We start from the raw sequence: 21,175 nt of genomic DNA on the forward strand, positions 1-21,175 counted from the left end.
GGGTAATTAAAATGGTATATTACTTTGAATTTGTCATAATGAAAAATAAGCTTAATTCTTAATTCTAAGATTTATAGGTCAATTACTTTAGTAGATTACTGGACTATGCTATTTCCAGGAACTGTTCAATGTAACGATATTCATTGAACAAGGACGACATGAACGTGATGTTGCTTTGTCTACTACTTGCAGCTACTGAAGAGTGATGAGGATAAGGGTCGGTTGAGTGACGGTTGTTTTCCCGACCCTCCCCCACTCTTTGGCCGGACTGTGTGTTTGAATCGGGGGGCCTAGCAGCAAGCACTGGGCATTGTCGCGATGAAAAGAAATTCAGCAAAGTATGGGCTTTTCGCTCCTTGGCGATGGTCAGTAGTTGTGTACTCGGTCCCCCCTGGTGTGCCAAAATGCGCATGCCCAGTGCGGTGACGCCGCAGCTCCATGTGTGAGAAGCGCATTATTTGGCAACCGGAGAAGCAACGGGGAGGGTTAGTAAAAGGGTATCCCCAGGATTTTTTTACGCCGAATTACGGGGGTAAATAGTTACCCAGACCGCTAGGAAGACGCAAAGAAATACGGTGCCGCACCACCTCTACTCCGTAAGTTGAGATTTTCATAAAGTTTTGGAGGAGTAGAATGATTTTTGGTCTGAATTAAATTAAACCGAGGGAAGTTTTTCTTCCTCGCTAGGTGGCTAGCCATCTGTGGTGAGCGCAAGGTAATGGTTTGTTACTTGCCTGCTGGCTAATTAGCTTGGTTAGCTAATACACCTCGAATGCTGAAAACAAACGACTGGACGAAAAAGTCGGCAGAATCTGTGTAACTTAGTAACCGGTGGATGCTTTTGAAAGTCACAGAACGCAACTCGTTACCTTACTTGATTCATAAACTGTTGTATTTAGTAAGTCATTTACTAGTATAATCTTTTATCAATGTATTTATTAATTACGGACAAATAAACGGTGAACCCGACTGTCTGACTAGATGGCAGCTTTCGCGAGGCAAGTGTCCCTGGGAGTTAGCAAGCTAGGCTACGACTCAACAAGAGCTTGCTCGTTGTCCGTTTTGGGTCAGTCCAGGTAGTCTTAACGTCAGATCTTAAAAGAGTGTCCGGAATTCATGATATATATGAGGAATTCTCCGTATCTGGTTATGTAAAAGTTAGTTTTAAAATATTCTGCTGATTTGTTTCCACCGTAAAGTAGCTTGCTAGCCATGTCGCGACTGATGGCTAACGAACGACCATCAGTCCCTCAAGTCAGACTGCCAGGTTGTTGTTGCAGATTGAAAAGTTGCAGTTTTTGTGTGTCCCAGTACAATTTAAAATTGTAATGCATATTGTAAAATGTATTGCCTGTGGTAGTAACACAACCGGCTTTCTCGACCAGTTATACCTCAGAGACTTTTTATTTTGAAGAGGGGGGGGGGGGGGGTTGTGTGGTTATTGGAATTTGGAAGCTGGGAAAGGGGCTTCGATGGTGGCGTAATGGTGGACGGTATTTGTGTGCCTTGGTTTGAGCCCCCAGTCGTGGCACTTAACCCGACTGGCAGCCAGTGTGTGTGTCTGTATGTGTCAGAATAAAAGTCCCCATACTCTTCCTACTTGCTTTGCTCTCGATTCGGCACGCAGCCATTCTCTTCCTCCTCATCTTAAAGGTGTACGCACACTCGCGTTTAAGTGATGACACACCGCTCTCACTGATACAGTGGGCTGAATTTCCAGTTTGGAGTACTTTTTTTTTTGCAAGTTTTGGAAAGCTGTTTGGTTAGCTACACATTTGTCATAGCTCATTTAAATAAGTGTGTGCTAAACACGTCGCATGATGACACATGATCCGGATGACGGTTTTGTTTTGAAGGCAGTCTTCAAGTCATCTTTAAATAAACAATTAGCATAAGCTGTGGGAATATGACACCGTGAGTTATTGCCATGCATTAGAAAACAACATTTTTAGGTGAATAAATCGCCTGAAGTTGCAGTAAATTACATTTTGGGAAATGGATCACCAGAGTTGAAAATGTAAGTATGTACAGGTTGCTGTGTACGTCTTAAAAAATAGTCGTATACAAGGGATCTTATTGGTTTTGTTTTTTGGTTTGGTTAGACTTTCTTCTATTTTACCTTAGATAACCACATTTTTTCAAGGCACAGCTGGTGCTCTGCGAACCACGAACACACTTGTCATCTTGATCGTTTTTCTGACGCCTAATCCTAAACGCACACACTCGCGCACACATAGTCTAGTGCTTGTCAGTCTTAAAATAGTTTAAATCTCAGAACATAAACAGTAATTCAGCCACCTGTTGTGGGTGTGATTAAGAGAACTCTTCAGCATTATAAACTGACACTGGATACATGGCAGCATATTAAACTGTAATGTGTGTGCTACTGCAAAGTACCCTGGGTGCATTGAACTGGTAATTGATACTGGATATTTCACTGGAGCAAATTGGTATTCCGCGCTTGTTTGACTCGTTTGCTCCTTGTATTTTTGGATTTTTCCGACAGTGTTTCCTGGGCATACGTCCTTCGTGCTATCTGACCTTAACTCTTTTGATGTGTGGATTTTGGCTGCTGTGTCGAGGTTGAGTGCAGATTTCTCCCTTGCATACGATGACGGTTTGGAAACCACGAACATGGGAGAAGGAGAAGAAGAAAGGCTTATTGTTTTTGATCCTCTGCAGAAATCCTTTGGATCTCCATTTAGTTTCCACAGCATGGAATGTATCCCCCCTCTTTTTGGATGCACGGTTACCAGCGGCCATGATACGATCAGATACAGGAAGAGTGCTATTTGGCAGGGGTCTCAGTGAGCGATTAGGGATTGGGGGGTTTATGGCTGATGTGTGATTGTTGAGATATGAAGATATCTGTTCGTATCGCTCCGTACACGTCTCCTCTGAAATGTCAAGTTGGTCATGTGTTTTTGATTTTGTGATTTGACCCATTCCATCGCCATAGAAACATTGTCCTGCATGTGAGGGGGGGGGGAAGTGTTTCTGCAGTGTCAAATGGCTTCTGGGGGGGGAGGAGGAGGCTTACTGTTGTGCGAGTGTGCGTGTGTGCGTTAAGGAAGAAGGGACCGACAATAGGTGGCGTGTCTGACAAGATACAAAGAAAATGGTCAGTTTGCAGTCATACAGTCAGAGGACTGTGGTAAGGAAGTATTATTCCTGGAAAATATTGATGGCTAAATGGATTCCTGGAAGCTGATGATGCACCAGTTTGAGAAAACAAGCCGTGACTCTCGATGCTCATGTTCGCGGTCGCCATAGCGCGCCAGAACCTGTAGCGTCTCAGGTCTTACTGTTGCACTGTGCCTGGTTTCCCCTCCCCTGACCCCTACAATTTTCTCATATTAATTGTACTGTGCTCTTATTTAATTGCCCTGCCACCTGTGCCCAAGGCGGGGGCACTATAGCTGCAGCGTGTGTACGCCTGAGCCCACCTGTGAGCCTGGCTCTTATTTCTCCACAATGCCAGCCTCGAGTGCCAGGGCCGACAACCTGCCGTAGTCCCCGGGAGGAGCCCATCCTATCCCACTGAAGCCAGTTGTGTTTAATGGTGAGGAACTGAAGCATGTTTGTTAATGCTTTTATAAATGCTTTATTATTTCAAATGGCAAAACGTGTGCATGGAATAAGAAGACACTTCACTCTTGTGCCTAGGCTTACGCAGTAAAAGTGTGGATGCGGTGTATGTCGACGTTAAAATCTGATCAGCAATCCCAGGTGCCCCATGCTGAATTGATATTTCCGTGTAGATTCATGTGTCCTGAATTTATACTCCTCTGCATTCTGTACTTTTTTTAACGGCACAAAATCCTATTTCAGGCTGTTTCCAGACCGTTTTTGCCTTGGCATGGTAGTCTGGTGTACATTCATGTAAACGTATTGCCAGGGTGTACAGTTGTAAGGAAATTCTGGAAACATAATTCTGATCACGCTGAAGCTGAAGGGGCAGTTGAATTGTCCGTTTAGAGCAGTTAAACGGTAGTTCTGAACTTTTTTTGCTTTTTTTAAAACAGGGGAAGGAAACGATTGAAATACAATGAGAAAGTTCCACTTTCTGGTCTTAACATACGTGATTCTGGAACGAACAACCAATTGTCCCTGAGGATAATAGCCTGGGGTTTCTTTGTGGCACGACATGTCACATGGACATCTGCTCGGCCACTACAGCGATGTCCTCTGATGTCCGACTGGGCATCTAAAGTGGCTTTCAAAAGTCTGAGGCACACCTAGTATCAGCCAGCATATTTTATCTTGGTAGGACCCATGGAATAAGCACAGTAGTTTCAGTTTTGGTTTCTGTAAATGCTGCGTAGGCCAAACCACTAGAAGAAGCTTTCGTTGGTGGTTTGAAATATTTGTGGTGGTCTTGAGGCGCCCACCGAGTGCCCCTGTTTTCTGAAACGGTGGGTCTGAAGCGTCGTATTTAAAACGCCGACTGGGTTTTCAGTTGCTTTTCAGTGCATTTCAGTTGCTCTGTCATGAGTTAAAATGTAGAAATGCAGACCGATTGACCCTTTCGGTCTGTTAGCGTGTTTTTTGTTCTCAAAGGGTCAAAGGTAGCTAACTGTAACAATGTGAATGACTTTTCAGATTACAAAGCCACGAATGCGTGTTGACTGAAGTGAGCTGTGAAGAACATTGCCATTATACTTGGTGGTTTATGCTTTGGGAATATAATCTTCAGGAATGTGTGACATTTCTTTAAATGTGAATATTATTTATTTGACGTCTGTGGACTGCCAGTGTGGACTCCAGCAGATACCTCTGATATAATGAACATAGTCGTGTTGCTGATGGTTTTCACGTCATGTCCCAGCCGTTATTATCGTCCTGAGAAGGTCATTTGAATAGAATTGAATATTCTGCTGCTCATACCAGCCAGTCTCTTTGGAGTCCTCCTGGTGAGTGCAGTGTGTGTCAGCTGGCTTTACTCCCAGCCTTAGGAGGTGCCATAGAGTTCAGTTTCTGTCCAGGTTCTCTCAGCACCATAAAGTTCAGTTGACTACAGACTGTCCGGGTTCCCCCAGTACCATAGAGTTCCGTTTGGTACAGACTGTCCGGGTTCCCCCAATACCATAGAGTTCAGTTGGGTACAGATCGAAGAGGGGCCTGTGTGGGTAAAGCGTGTTGCCCGTTTGTGTGAGCGTGGCGGTAAGCGAGAAGCCGAGATTCAAGAAGAGATTATTTTGGCTCGGAGCTTATCAAATCCAGATAATTAGCCTTCTCTGAAAGCCCAACACTCCTGGTAGCGTATGTTAGGTTCCCCCGTTTTTTGTCGTGGCGACGCCTCATCCTCCAGCCGCTTGCGTTTGGCCGGAGGTTCCGTTTGCAATGCCTCGTGGGACGTGTGTGCGAGCGCGTGTTAGCAGACAGTGGGACCCCGCATCGGTGAACGGGCCCTGTCTGAGCCGCGGGGTGCTGGAGGTGTCGCGGCGGAGCAGATGTCCTCCCGAAACGCCCGGGAGACGCGCCATAGAGCTGCTGGAGGGACGACGGCCCTGCTGGGGCCAGGGGGTTCAGGCACCGCTCAGTCCTGCACACAGACGGGCAGGGCTCCAGATCGGCTCCAGATCCACTCCCTACTCCACCTGGACACAGATCCTCACCTTCTGTAGCGTAGCACTGCCATAATTATGAATAATAAATAATGTTATTAATAATGTAATGAATGTGTTAGAAATTCCCAAAATATATAGAAATGAGTATGTATGCAGATTTCTATGTTCCATGTTTATGTATACCATCTACTGGTATCAGTCATACTGCTTTTATTGGTGATCTCTCTCAGTCATGTAACTTGGTTGGGTGTTGGGCTCCTGGGTGAGTTGGATGAGTTGGCGGATCTTCAGGGGAAATTCTCCGGCTATACTTTGAGGCTGTTGGGAGTCCTACGTTGGAGTTCAGCTCACTGTTAACGGCGATGCAGCGGATCTTTGGGGCAGGGTGAGAGCCCTTTTTTTTTTTTTACTGGTTCTCTTTTTACTTTCGTTATTACTGTCGCACGCCATCAAATCTCGCTTTATTGGAACCGTAAAAGCTATCGAGCTGTGCTCAGTCCGGACCTGCGTTTTTCATTTTCTGTAGTGAATCAGTTTTATAGGGGGGGATGGTCTGTTATTAATGGAGCGCTGGCTTCGGTTGGCCATGAGGCAGTTATTCCAAAACCAACAGGTCAAACCTGTTTTTACTTGGTTTTTTTTTTTTTTTATATCAGCAGAGAACCAGAGAGGACTTCCTGTGACACTGAATGAGTGTTTACTGGTCAAAGGATGGAAGGATTTGAGGTTTTAAGAACGGTGATGGAGTGAAGTGATTCGGGTGTCTGTTCTGCATCACGAGAGAAGGATGGCTAGCCGTTAATGACCGAAGATAACTGCATCTGCACAATGATGATGGCCTGTCAAACTTATTTGACTTTTGCAATAAACAATGCAGGGGATAACGCTGCATATTATGGTATGATGGTATCAAACAGGTTGCAAAAAGAATACATTCAAAATATGCATTATCTCTCTGATAGCCTCTAAGAATGTAGTCCAACACCTAATTGTCTTGGCCTTGGCTTGGAGTGTCTTTACTGTGCTACACGCTCCAGTCTTAACATGTTAAATCGCATGGCAGGTCTTGCATTAATTGGCTGTCGTCATATTTTTGTGGTAACAGTGACTGTAAGTGTCTTTGTCGACACAAAATCATGACAACGCTGCACAGTGCACTCGCGATTATGAGCATCATAAACATTTGTGAATTATATTTTGGGGGGTATGTTCTGGTCAAAGCCTGGTGGGATGGGAAAGGAGCCGGTGGTCCGGCGCTGAAGGGCCCGGTTGTTGTCTCCATGGATACTCCACCGCAGCGGCATTGTGGGGTAAACAGGAAACAGGAAACAGGGCAGGGTGGCACATGCCTTCCGAGAGCCAGACGCCCAACCTGGCGACCTGACTTCCTGATTCTGCAGACAGAGTCTGCCCGCCAGTCGCCCAACCTGGCAACCTGACTTCCTGATTCTACAGAGACAGTCTGCCAGCCAGAGAAGAGACGCCGAACCTGGTGTTCTGACTTCCTGATTCTGCAGAGACAGTCTGCCAGCCAGAGAAGAGACGTCGAACCTGGTGTTCTGACTTCCTGATTCTGCAGAGACAGTCTGCCAGCCAGAGAAGAGACGCCGAACCTGGTGTTCTGACTTCCTGATTCTGCAGAGACAGTCCGCCAGCCAGAGAAGAGACGCCGAACCTGGTGGTCTGACTTCCTGATTCTACAGAGTCAGTCTGCCAGCCAGTCGCCCAACCTGGCAACCTGACTTCCTGATTCTACAGAGACAGTCTGCCAGCCAGAGAAGAGACGCCGAACCTGGTGTTCTGACTTCCTGATTCTGCAGAGACAGTCTGCCAGCCAGAGACGCCGAACCTGGTGGTCTGACTTCCTGATTCTACAGAGTCAGTCTGCCAGCCAGTCGCCCAACCTGGCAACCTGACTTCCTGATTCTGCAGAGACAGTCTGCCAGCCAGTCGCCCAACCTGGCAACCTGACTTCCTGATTCTACAGAGACGGTCGCCCCTGTTCTGCCCAGGCCTGGCCCACGCCATGCCCCTCCACAGAGATGCAATCATCGCCGCCCCGTGAAGCTCGATCTCTCGGGCGGAAACTGTGCGTACTCCCGGGGGGGTCCCGCTCATGCAACGTCTTGCGTTTCACAGGCATAAGGCACCCCCGAGCCCCGGGGGGGGAAAGGTATACCTTGTTTACAGCCCTCTGATTGCGTTATATTCTTCCCGTCGCGTTGCATCATTGGCGCTTCGCACGGTGTTAATCCGTACCTGCGGGCGTTCCTCACAGACCCACAGTGGGCTGGTGCGAAGCTGACTGGCTTTAGCGTTAAGCCAGTCTGCTGCTCCGCTGGAGGTAAAGAAAAATCCTTCATATTGCAAAATCTTGCAACATCGTGTGTAATCTCTTCCTGTGTGTGTGTGTGTGTGTGTGTGTGTGTGTGTGTGTGTGTGTGTGTGTGTGTGTGTGTGTGTGTGTGTGTGTGTGTGTGAGAGAGAGAGGGCATTCAAAAATCGCACTTGAAGATGAAAAACAGTCACCAAATTGCCATTTTAAGAATTCTCAAAACCATCCCTTTGCCGCCCAGCGTGTAAAATGACACTAAGTCCATTCCATGGCTACCTGTCCTCTGGCTTACATGAACATGGCGCATGTGAAACGTGTCGACACCCTGACCCTGTGTGGCCATGTCAGTCTTGGGTTTAAGTGTGATTTAGTAAAGGAGTGAAGTGTTAAAGTCCATTGTTAACTCTGGTTGAATTGATTTTGAGCATTAGCTCACTGTTCTGCTAGCTCATACACTCCCATTTTAATACTGAAGGCTGCCTACGGGTTGTGTTGGTGGTGTTGAAGGGATGTCTTTACCACTTCTCATGGAAGGTTTTTAAGTGGTTGTGTGGAAATGGGAAGCTAGCCATGTCATGAAGGCTCATGGGATATGACGACTAAGCATGCGTGACTTGTTTTGTATTTTAAAGTGTGTTTGACGTATTTTAATACACATCGGTGTGTATGTATTATATAGCCTAATGGCTAAGGTGCTTGACTGGGACCCGGAAGGTTGCTGGTTCTAGCCCCAGTGTGGCCACAATAATATCAGTGCAGCTGTTGGGCCCTTGAGCAAGGACCTTAACCCCACAGGGCTCCAGGGGGTTCATTACAGTATAATGAACTGTAAGTCGCATTGGATAAAAGTGTCAGCTAAATGGCTGTTATGTATTGTCATGTATTTATTAATATGTGTATAACATATGAGTTTCAAAATGAAATGGTCAATATTGTGAGTTCATGTGCTTAGACTCCCATTTTCTAGAGCTGTAGTCTGATCACACCGCCTGACGTGTTGCAGTGCTTCCTACCTACGCAGGACATTTTTGTTTTTAAACAAGTTGACTTCAGTTATGACTGACATGCACGTATTATGTAATTCATGTTCTGGTGTAAAGGTCGTGACCTCTGCGATGTCCACCCAGAAACCAGAATAACAGGAAGAGCTGCTGAGGCACAATTAGAGCGGACATGAAGTCATTCGCTGTTTGTCCCTTCTCAGAAAACAGACGCGCGTGGCATGAGAACATGGGCCTTCAGCGACGTTTGCAGTGCATTGTGGGGCTGTGTGCGCAGTGATGGTCAGATTATGAGCCGCCTTTTGTGTCCTGGAACATTGGCAAGCAACCCCCACTCCAATCGAATTTCCAAAAACGTAGTTCGTATGCACATTCTGTTAAATTGTCCCGTCACTGTTTCGGGTCATAATTCTCTGTAATCTGCCCGGCAGAGCTGTAAAATTTAAAGTTGCACTGTGTGAAAGCGTTGTCACCTGAGGTCCTGGTTATCTCTCTCCCATGGCTTTCTCTCGTTTTACCTGTTAGAAATTAACCATGCGTCCGTCCCCAGTGGCTCCTGCCCAAGCACAGTCATTTGACATAGCCACAGGTTTCCCCTATGTCACATTATAGCCTAATTGCATTCAGGGTATAGAAGAGATTTGAGTCAACACTGGTGCGCTGTGTGCGTCACATGATCCGTCACAAGGACTCAACGCAGTCCCTGCCTGCCCGGGCCCTGCTGGCCTGTCCCGGAGGGGGAGGGTGATGAAACAACATGGCTGCTGGATGCCATTTACCCTGCCCGCGGCTCCTCGTACAGACTATACTCGGCACACCTTCTCTGTGGTCTGTTCACTTAACCCTTTAAGGTGTGATGTCACAAATACGCGATTAGAACGTGCAGAACGTTCTAATGCTGATGTAACAATCGGTACTGGTAATTGAGAGCAGTGGAGTTCTAGAACACTGACACTTTAATGATAATCGCATTAATGAAGCTGCTTTTCAAAGGGTTAAAGATCGCATAGCAGAGGTCATTATTCCCCCAACCTGGCAATTGAGAATGATGGTGAAAAGACGCCTTCCCCCCCACGCGTATAGTGTTGCCGTTCTCCAAAGCCTGTGTTGATTTATGTGCAGGGGTTTCTGTAGAAGACCTGCTGGGGTGCTGGGGGTGGGGGGAGAGGATGGGCCGGTTGTACCTCAGGGGAAAGGCCACCTGTTGACTGGGTGTGCCATATGTCTCTGTTGCTTTGGAAATGACCAATTAATTTTGCGCCGCGCCGGAATCCTATCCGGTTCCCATAGTCTGTTTTGCAATACATGTGCGTGACTGAAATGAATTTAGTTGCGCAAAAAGTGCAATCCTTCATATCTGTTGGTGCTATGGACTTGGATTGTATTTTTCCTGGGAATTGAAGTAGATCAGAATTGTGTGAATCACATTTCCTCCCAGCCCTTAGTTTCTAAATGAGCCATATGTGAAACAGTCTTGTAGTAAGATGTGTGTGTGTGTGTGTGTGTGTGTGTGGCGTGATTAAAGGGGGTATTCCTCCAGATCTGGTGCTTTTCTGGTTCTTTCCTAATCATTTCTGAATGGATAGTGAGGTTAGATTTGGCTCGCCCTGCACTGAAGTGTGCTGCAGGTTAAGATGGCTGCCCTGCCTCTCCTGCAAGCAGTTATGGTGGGGTTCAGGCAATCGCCTGTATCTAGTCTCCACTCTTACCTGATGATCACATGCTTAGTGCCAACCAATTCACTACGCAGTGGGCTGGTCAAGAACAGTTCAGTTTGAAACGCCTCGGCCAATCACAGAGCTGTTGGCGGGGCGTTGAGGGCCAATCGGCGTTAGTGTGTTCTGTTGGAAAGGTCTCGGCCAATCACAGAGCTGTCAGCGGGGCGTTCAGGGATGATCGGCGTTGGTGTGTTCAGTTTGAAAGGTCTCGGCCAATCACAGAGCTGTCAGCGGGGCGTTCAGGGCTGATCGGCGTTAGTGTGTTCAGTTTGAAAGGTCTCGGCCAATCACAGAGCTGTCAGCGGGGCGTTGAGGGCCGATCGGCGTTAGTGTGTTCAGTTTGAAAGGTCTCGGCCAATCACAGAGCTGTCAGCGGGGCGTTGAGGGCCGATTGGCGTTAGTGTGTTCAGTTTGAAAGGTCTCGGCCAATCACAGAGCTGTCAGCGGGGCGTTGAGGCCCGATTGGCGTTAGTGTGTTCAGTTTGAAAGGTCTCGGCCAATCACAGAGCTGTTAGCGGGGCTTTCAGGGCTGATCGGTGGTTGAGGAAGAAGCTGCTGTTACATTTTCCCACTTTTCTCCAACAATGGAGCTCCTGTCTGCTTAACTGGCCTCTGCTGATAGAGCAACACTACAGCCCTCAGCACTGCAGTATGCGCATGCACACACTCGTACACACACACACTCATACACACACACACTCGTACACACACGCGCGCACACACATTCACACTCACACTCACACTCATGCGCGCACACACATACGCACACTCATGCACACACGCGCGCACACACACACACAGACACACATTCTCACACACACTCATACGCGCGCTCAACACACGCGCACACATTCTCTCATACACACACTCATACATGCACACACGCACACACATTCTCTCATACACACACTCATACATGCACACACGCACACATTCTCTCATACACACACACTCACACGCTCACACATTCACACACACACACACACACACACACACACACACACATTCATACACACACACACATTCATACTCACACACACACACACCCTCACACACACACACACACACACACACACACACACACACACATTCATACTCACACACACCCTCACACACACACACACACACACACACACACACACGCGCGCGCAGCAGAAAGGCCGACCTCTGTCACAGCTGGCCCAGATACCCGGGCGGTGACGTCACGGCTGGCGTGGGCGGAGCAGCCGTCGCCCCGCGCTCCGTTGCCGTGGGCGGCGTCCTGTTGCCGCAGCTCCGCTCGCTGCTGTCCGTTGTGGAGACAACGCCACGGCAACGCCCAGGGGCCCCCGGCGACCGGTCTCCAGGTAGGGCCCCCCGGGGCTGCGCGGGGATCGGGCGGTGCTGCAGACGGGCCGTGGCGCACCGCAGTACGTGCACTTCGTTCAGGCGGACCCTGTGGTGAGCACGAGGCCCGGTTCAGACGCGTCTCTCAGTTCTGGCTTCTCATGATCACTTCCTGCCTCGGGGTAATTCCATGAACTGTAATCTGATACAGTAATCTCACTTTAGTGTGTGTGTGTGTGTGTGCATGTGTGTGCGCGCGCATTTTCCCTCTCGGTTGTTTTGATTTGGACGGAGTCCATCAAATCGAGAGGTTTTAATATTCTATAGACATCAACCATAAAAAAATGCCAGCCAGCTGCCACACATAGTTTTGTGTTTATCTGAAAATCTTCAATACGTGATGATTTTTTTTCCCCCCCTGGTTTTAATGCAGGCCCTGTGTACGATGGCCTGTTCTGTTCAAACACTTCCTTATCACTCTCTTGGATCATTATTCCCATTATCTAGTCTTTGTCCTTGAGCCTTAGCCCAAAAGGTGTCTGAATTTGCTCAAGGCGGCTTTCTAAATCCGTAGTTAAGATATTAATTGCTGTGCGGCTTTCTCCATATAATGATCGTTCGGGTCCGTTATGATAAACGTGACATTTGATTTTTTGAACTGCGAGCGCTTCGTGCTCGTGCCTAATGGTTTCACCCGAAACGTAAACCCAAGTGTGTTTAAATGGTTGGGGCCCCATGCGACAGAAATCCCCCTGGGGGCCGATAACGGCTTTGCGCATGTCTTAAGCACTGCGTGTCCGGGAAGCGATTGTTCTGCATTATGCAATCCCAGTGGGAACGCTCCTCGTTTGATGGTGTGTGTGTGTGTGATAGAGACGGGCTAAAACTACAACTCCAGGAACACGAGGGCGCCTGCTGTTCCTCTCGCAGATGACGAACGTGTGATTGTGTGGAAGCGTTGGTGTGTGGGTAATGGAGTCCGTAACGTGAGGTGACGGACAGGGCCGTGCATGCCAGCTTTCTCCAGTGCTTGACTGGAGGTCGTCCCATAGCAGTGGAAATGTCCTATCCCCTTTATTCCTTTTGGTTGCATTTTCATTGCACGCTTTTCGGCTTGACTTCCCTGCATTTAAATGACGCATTTTGAAATAAATTGTGCTGCGTTTGTGTATCCTGTAGTCTTAAGGAGCTTCGAGTTGGAGGCTGTGTTTACAGTGTGGTAATGGTGGTTTAGCATTGAGCCAGCGGGCGTGTGTGTGAATGATTTCCCATGAAGGCTTGAGTAAGTGCTGAATCGGGCACCCTCGCGTCAATAGATTAGCACTTCTCACGTTCGATCCGTTCAGCAGTTCCTTGAAGTATTTTGGAGATTATTTGCCCCCTTTCCGCCTGGAGCCAGTCAAAGCCAACACAGTAGAATCTGTTTTAGTTTTCCCTGGTTTCCCTGTAAATTCCCCTCAAACCAGGAATCTGATTCAGTGCCTCGCTGTGTTGTCTGGCGCTGTGACTGGGCCAAATGCTGCTAACAGTTGTTAGCCTCTCTCAGCCAGTTGTTGACAATCTGGGTTCTGACCCAAAGGAGATTAGCCTCTGAACAGGGCTCTGGGCTCGCATAGGTGCACATGCGGTCTTTCCTGGGCCTAATGTTCCTAAAATGGGGGCACTGTACCACCCTGCCAGAAGATCTGACCCTCAAACGAACTGCTTAAAACTGGAACTAAATGAAGCCATCAGCCGATTAGTTTATGTAGTTCAGGGACAGGATTAATAGGACGTGTAGCTGTCCATCCTCTCGGCATTAAGGAACATAAAGGCATGATAAAATAAAAGATAAGATTCTGTGATAATGAACTTTCAGCTGCTGTTCATCCTGCTGCGATAAGCGTGTGTCTCATTTCCTAATTGCAGCGCAGGAATGGCAGACCACTTGTCCTTAATTTAGCGTACATGTTACTGCATGCCTCTGTGTGTGTGTGTGTGTGTGTGTGTGTGTGTGTGTGTGTGTATGTGTATGTGAAACGGTGTTCATACCCATATGTGTGTGTGTGTGTGTGTGTGAAACGGTGTTCATACCCATATGTGTGGGTGTTTGTATGTGTGCATGAGTCAGTGTGTGTCTGTGTCTGTGTCTGTATGTGTGTCTGTATGTGTGTCTGTATGTGTGTCTGTATGTGTGTATGTGTCTGTGTGTGTGTGTGTGTGTGTGTGTGTGTGTGTGTGTTCCTGTGTGTGAACATTCCTTTGTGCCCACGTGCACTGGGAGGGGGAGGGGGGGTGGGGGTGGTTAGCTGGCTCCACTTCCTGGGCTCGCGCTGGTTGCCGGCGCGTTGCTAGGGGGGGAATCCAGGTGGAGTCGGCAGCAGATGCAGGGTTAAGGACTTCCATTTTGTTAGGTAACGCCCTAATGGCCTGATCTGTCAGTGGCGCTAAAATGGCAGGGCTTAACCCTCGAGGCGCCGGACTGAGCCACGCTGGGAGCGAGCGAGTAAGAGAGGGAGGGAGGGAGGGAGGGAGGGAGGGAGAGAGAGAGGGAGGGAGGGAGAGCGAGCGAGCGTGCGGCAGGAGGAAGGGAAGAGGGAGGAGCAGCGGATCAGCCCCGCTGATCTATCACCCCCCCCACCCCCCCCCCCCCCGCCCTCCCTCCCCCCCCCCCCCCCCCCCCACTCACGCGAGGCCCTGCCTGCGGACACTGTGCCAGCCCCAGACACGTTTGGCCCGTCTCACTGTAGCAGATCTGCAGGAGAATAAAAGCACAGGAGAGACACTGGGAGGGGGGGGGGAGAAGACTCGGTCATGTGGAGTTGTTTTTCCATAAGCAGACGGATGGCCTCTGTCTTTAATACCGAATCAAGACAAGCGCGCTCACGCTCTCTTTGAGGAAGTTCAGAGGTCTCGATGGAGATGGGATTTTTTGGTTTTGTTTTATTTGTTAGGCGCTTGTTGAGGGTGCTCTGTTCCTGTGAATGTAGCTGAGCTGGTTAACAGCAGGCCTCCGGTGTGATGTTGAGAGGTTCGTCCCGGGCTGTGTTGTGGCTGAGTTTATTTACTGAAACCTGCAGTTTAAAACCTGTGTGTGACAGTTGGGAGACCAGCTTGAGACTGGGGGGGTATTTCAGAAAGCAGAATTACTCTGTTAGCTGGGTAACTGCGCTGAGTAAAACGCAGGACAGCTGTTTTTACTTCAGTCCAGATTTTCGCGAGGGTTCTGTAATCCTGCTTTGCGAAACGGGACCAGAGTTGGTGCTGATTTTCGGTTGGTCCCAAACTCATGCCCTTGGACTGATCTTATAGATACAAACTGAAGTAAACTTTCCCTGCTGAAATGTTTACCCTCCAGCAGATACAAGTTATAACATGGTATGGTTTATGGTTTAATTTAATATAATAAATTAATACAAGCTGATTTGCTGTGGTACAATACCAGGACATAATTAAGTTTTAATAAATTATTTTTTTAAATAAAAATATGACACGATATCACTGCAATTTCATTAACATTATTTCATAACTGTATACGTTCAACTGTATTCTAACATTGTTTAATATTAAGTATATTTGACACTATTTTAGTGGTGTACAGATTCCTGAAACCGTCTGTTTCGTTAGTTCTATCCGACCTGCTCGGTCTTCGGTGGCGATGCTGACTCTGGGGGGGGGGGGGAGGTTCTGTCTCTAATACATTTATTTCTCTGTGTGATCTACATCATGTGGCCAATGGAGCCTCTGAGCCAGAACCACAGTCAGATTTGGCTGCCTTGTGCACGGGAGGGCTTCCTGGTCAGGCTGGTTTGTGAAGCTGGAGGGGCCGTTTGTACACGTCAGCGCAGTCTCGCACACGCGTGTGAACACGCGGCACGGCGATGTCGACCCGCTGACGTTTGACCTCAGGAGGGAAGTCGTTACTAAAGATGTGTGGTTGCTGTGACCGTGTGACAAAATGGAGTCCTCTCACCACGTTGAACAAAGAAACTCACAGCCAATCAGAACAGATCTTTCTCCCCCACTCAAGATGTCTGATCACCGGGACTCATACTAAAGCACTTCTCTTGTGTAGCGTATGACTAGCACCCAGCTCGCGCAAATGTTCTCGCAATGTTGCTGCCATGTTGCGGCAACGTTATAACATTTACGAAACATGCCGGTAACATTGAGAGAAAGTTTCGCATCAGCTGGGATAGTGAGCGTGGAGTGGAACAGTTGGAACTAGGAGTATCGCCTGAACGTTAACCCGCCCTGGCCAGTCCAAAGGTCCGAGGTTCAGCCAGTTAGAATGTGAAGGCAGAGCAGGATTGGATGAGGGCTTGGGGGATCTTATGTGGAGAGGTGGCTATACAGAGCTGGACCTGTGTTAATGTCTGAACGCAGGAAGCCCAGAGCTTGAAGCAGTTCTGTGAGGAAGAGGAAGAGTGAATTCCTCCACGGTCACAGGAGAGGCTGAACAACACTTACAGGAAGTGTTTATAGTCATTGCCTTCCCACAGGGATATTAAATGCCTTTTTCTTCCTCTTAAGTAGATAATGGAAAAGTTGTACCTTTTTTAGTTTTATATACTATAATCTCATTGCCTTTTGTCAATACTAGGGCTTACTTGAAGACAAAATATCTATCTGATTTTAAATGAGATTTCCAGTGGGGGTGGGGGGTGGGTGGGTGCTAATACTTTTGTGATACTGTATTAACACACAGCTATACTTTCATATGACACACGGTGTATCCAAGGTGCAGCAACACAACACAACACAACACAACACAACACAACACAACACAACACAACACAACACAACACAACACAACACAACACAACACAACACAACACAACACAACACAACGACCATTCTGCCCAGCAATGCTCACCTTTTCCTACCACTAAAGTACACCTCCCGCTTCGTCTGCCTAAAAGCGAAATAGTGTCTAGCACCATATAATTGATCTTGTGACGCGCACCTCCTGCACTGTAGCATTGAGCTTCTCTCCACATTTGCATTTCTGTGACGTTGACCATCAATTCCGTTACTGGCACTTGCACTTGGTCGTCTTGCAGTTTCGGTTGGGGACTGCTCTCCCAAGCACAAACGACAGCTGGCGGTCCCTAAATGACTAGCAGCGCGATTTGCATAGAAGGATGTAGCGATTGACTATGCGGGCGTGCTCCAGGTCTGCAGGGGGGGGGGCCTGCTGACCTGGAGATACGGAGCAGTCCAGCAGTTTGAATTCCCATACCGTCACTCTTTCATTTTCGAGTTTCTGCAGCCAAACCCTCCACTTTGTCGCAAGATTTAGAGCAATTTACTCAGGCTGCACTTTGCGAGGTTGTGGAGCGTCACTGCACGTGAACTAGTGCTAACTGGAATCGGAGTAGCCGATAGCAGTAGCAGGCACTAGACAAAATGGCAGCGAGGAGCATACAGTTGGCGCGCTCTGTGTTAGCATGGCTCCTTCTGTTTCTGCTATTTCTCATTTCTTCTCTTCCACATGGACAGCTCTAAAGGGCATGAACTGAAATGATTGAGCATTTTTTAAAGAGAGGTGTCATGCCCAGTTATCTGCAGGCATGCAGGGGTGACGTCGGTGGTTGTTGACGTCTGCCGCTTCTGGAGCGGATCCGAGGTGGGAAATCGGGCGAAGGCTAACGGTTTAACGCTCTTAGAAAGGCTGCAAACGGCGCCCGCCGTGCAGCAGACGGGCCTGAACGCGGGGAACTCGCATCTGGATCTGAGAGTGAAAGTGTGGAGGGAGAGCTGCTCTCGTGAGAGCAGTGAGTTCAGCGGCAGTCCGCCCCCGACTCACCCAGGCCCCCTGCCTTTTGTCTGGAAATGAGCTCCTGCGTGACCGTTGGGCTCCTGCCTGCCTTCACCCACCGCGTGCAGGGTGGAGCCGAGCCTCCTCTTCCTCATCTTCCTCCCCCCCCCTCCTCCGTCCCGTGCGCCCCGCGAGGCTCGTTTGTGGATCGGCTGCGGAACACCGAGTACCCCTCGCTGCCCCCGGTGGGGAATTCAGACCAGCTCTCCCGTGTGCGTGTGCATGTCCCCCCCCCCCCCACCCTTTATTACAGGAGTGTTGCATGCAAATGAACACACGCTTGTGTGGAACTTCCCCTCCCCGTCTCCGAAGCACTGAAAGCTCCACGTAGTCACTATGCAAATGCGCGCCTGTCTCCCGTGGAGCGCGTGGAGAGGCTGCACTGTTCTGAGTTTGCTCCGAGCTTTCTGGGCTGACGTTTTTTTTTCGGGAATGTTTTTTCAGAATTCCAAGTCATTGTTCTAGAACCTTGTCGTCGTCCATGTAGCAGTAGTGATCGTTACATCAGCAATAGAATGTTTGGTTTAGAACATTCCAATCAGACACTTGTGATGTCACACATTAAATGGTTAAAGCAATGCTGCTGGGATATATGCATGGTTGCTAAAGGCTGACGTGGTAATACTTGTATTTAGTGGTGTTATTGTGTTCATGAGTAAGCATGCATTTAGCTGTGTGTACTTAACATTGAAGCCCATTGACCTACGTGCACACACAGTGGGTCAGCCTGTAAATTGTGTGAGCCATTTGAATCTCCCTTCGGGGTTTGGTTGTATAGTTAAATCCACTGGGCCTTTCATATTAAAATAAAAATGTATAAACGCTGCTCTGACAAAGGTTAAAGACAAAGTTTCTAGTGCCAGCCGTTGCACTTAACAGGTTGAGTATTATTTTAAATTTTGGAGTGGTTTTCAGTGGAAGGTTGGCGTTCTGTGGTCTTCTCGTCAAACTGCTCGGCAGTTCAGCCCTGTGGGAGGCCATTCACCGAGGGCTCCTGAGGCTCACGTTCAGACACACCAGTGAAAAGCCGCAAACTGACTTCCAGGTTAATCTCTGTGTGCATGTAGCAGGCCGTATGTGTGGCAGGAAATGGCCATTGGTCACGTTGTGGGTTTCCCGAACGGCTAACGACTGAAAAAGACGAGCGAGTAGTTCCTGTCGGACGTCTGTCTTTGTTTGGAAATAATTTTTGGTCTTTGGAAATACTTCATGCTCTTACTTACTTTAAGTCTATGCTTTAAATATTGGTTGACAGAGGAACTGGAATGCGTTTGTACATGAGTTGGTGATCACTGTTAATGGGTGGGCCTGTTGACAGTGTGTAACATTAGTTCTGAAAACCAGTTGATATTTCCGTTCTGGTTCCTCAGTGGTGGAATGACTTGCCTACCACTGTCAGAACAGCAGAATCCCTCCCCCTATTTCGACCCAGACTCAAAACCCACCTTTTCAAACTCTACCTTAGTCCTCCCTCCTGATTTCCCCTGCCCCTCCTTTCTGATATCCCTATCCTTGTCTAACCCCCCCCCCCCCCCCCAAAAAAATAAAAATAAAATGCCAACTATGTTTAGAACAGCATTTAATGTGTATTTTGCTAGTTTCTGGATGTGATGCTTTGACTTATGGTAGAACCTATGCACTTGTAAGTCGCTTTGGATTAAAAGCGTCTGCCAAATGACTAAAATGTAAATGTAAATATGGAAGCCCGTTTGGATGCTAAAATAATTTGTTTTAATGAAAGCAAGCAGCACTGACTTGTCTGAATGAAATTTAGAGTTCTCTTAAAATAGCGCGGCCTGTGGCGTAGTGGTAAAGGTACATGACTGGGACCCGCAAGGTCAGTGGTTCGATCCCCGGTGTAGCCACCATAAGATTCGCACAGCCGTTGGGCCCTTGGGCAAGGCCCTTAAGCCTGCATTGCTCCTGCTTAGTCTAATCAACTGTAAGACATTTTGGATAAAAGCGTCAGCCAAATGACATGTAATTTAATGTAAAAAACTGCATCTGATTATGTGGTTTTTTTTGGTGAAACAAAATGGCTCCTTGACTCAGTGACCTGATGTGGCCAGTGAAACACAGTTTTTTAATGGGCCAATGGCGGCCTGGAAAAAGCCCCATAAAAGTCACTCCGGGCTCTGAAAGCGCTGTTAACCAAGCCTTGTTAATCTATTTTCAAATGAAAAGCTCCCACCTTCACCTGTGTTAACCCCTTATCCCGGGCACATCATGCAAATATTTGTCAGGTCCACCCAGCGTCTCTGTTAAATGCACAGGAGATCACTGGGGAGTTTGCTTTCATTTTTAATTTGTATTTTTTTATGGGCAGAAATAAGGGCATGCTTTTGTATGCTGATGCTGGGCTCGCCCACGCGTGATTATGCCTGTGTTGAGTGTGTACACGTATGAACACACAGGGGCTCGTTCGGGCTCCTCCCTTTGTTCCCGGGTTGCTAAGCAGCGGGCCGCACGGATCGGTGAATGCCCCGTCCTCTCCGTACCATCCGTCCGTCCCCTTCCAGCAACAGCCGTCTCGGCTCTTCCTAGAAACGGACATTCAAGGTGACGCGTCTTCCTCCTTGCTAAAGCGGAGCAACTGACTCAACCCTTTGAAGTCCAATTTTTTTGGGGGGGATTTTTGAGTTTTTTTTTTTTTTTTCTGTTCTAGAACTCCATTGTCTTCAATTTCCTGTAGTGATTGTTACGTCAACATTAGAACGTTCAGTTTAAGAACATTCTATTTGCATGTTTGTCATTAGAATGTTCAGTTAACAACATTCTAATCGCACATTTGTGATGTCACACCTTAGTGTTAAGAATCACCCGTGAGCAGGAAGCCACTGGAGGAGCATCCTGGAACTTGCCCCTGCCCTACTGTGGGCATTAGCCCTGTGATTGTCAGCACTCCCCAATATGGCACAAAGCAGCTCTGTATTGTGTAAGGAGCTGTGTGGGGATAGCATGTTTGAATGCAGCTCTGCCTGCTTGAGTCTGGGTGAACTTGTCCACACCCACATCCCATTGTGGACTCGACCTGCTGCCTGGCTCGATGCTGACATTTTTTCCAACTTGCTCACAACCCGACAAATTTAGGAGCACACTAATGCATTACAGGAGCGAACGCTCTTAAAATGGGAGCACAGTAGAGCCCTGACCAGCAGCCACCCTGTCCTCGGAGATCTCACTGCGCTGAGGGAGTGCGTTTGGGACCCCCCGTGCGTCTGCATTGTACTGCAGGACTGTGCACGTGCGCCCGCCCCCGACTCACCCAGGCCCAGCTGCAGTTCTGCCCGCTCAGCATGGCACCGTCACAGTCAAACTTAAGCTTACGCTTAAAGAACAAAGAAAACCGTAGGGACGAATGATTCCTTCTCCGCACTTCAAAACCCAGACTGTGCTTTCAAAGTGCCATTAATCAAAATGATGCC

General features: G+C 48.2%; 1 protein-coding gene across 1 annotated transcript in view; it reads left to right on the forward strand.

Annotated features, from left to right (window-relative positions):
- Positions 1-446: 446 nt before the first annotated feature.
- The window catches only part of gatad2ab (GATA zinc finger domain containing 2Ab), a 41,052-nt gene continuing 20,323 nt past the window's right edge, over positions 447-21,175 (forward strand). Inside the window, 1 exon segment of the mRNA XM_061239739.1 lies at positions 447-596. The gene's annotated coding sequence lies outside the window, so the exon portion shown is untranslated.

This window comes from Conger conger, chromosome 4 (genome assembly GCF_963514075.1).
Source record: "Conger conger chromosome 4, fConCon1.1, whole genome shotgun sequence".
In the NCBI taxonomy this organism is placed as follows: Eukaryota; Metazoa; Chordata; class Actinopteri; order Anguilliformes; family Congridae; genus Conger; species Conger conger.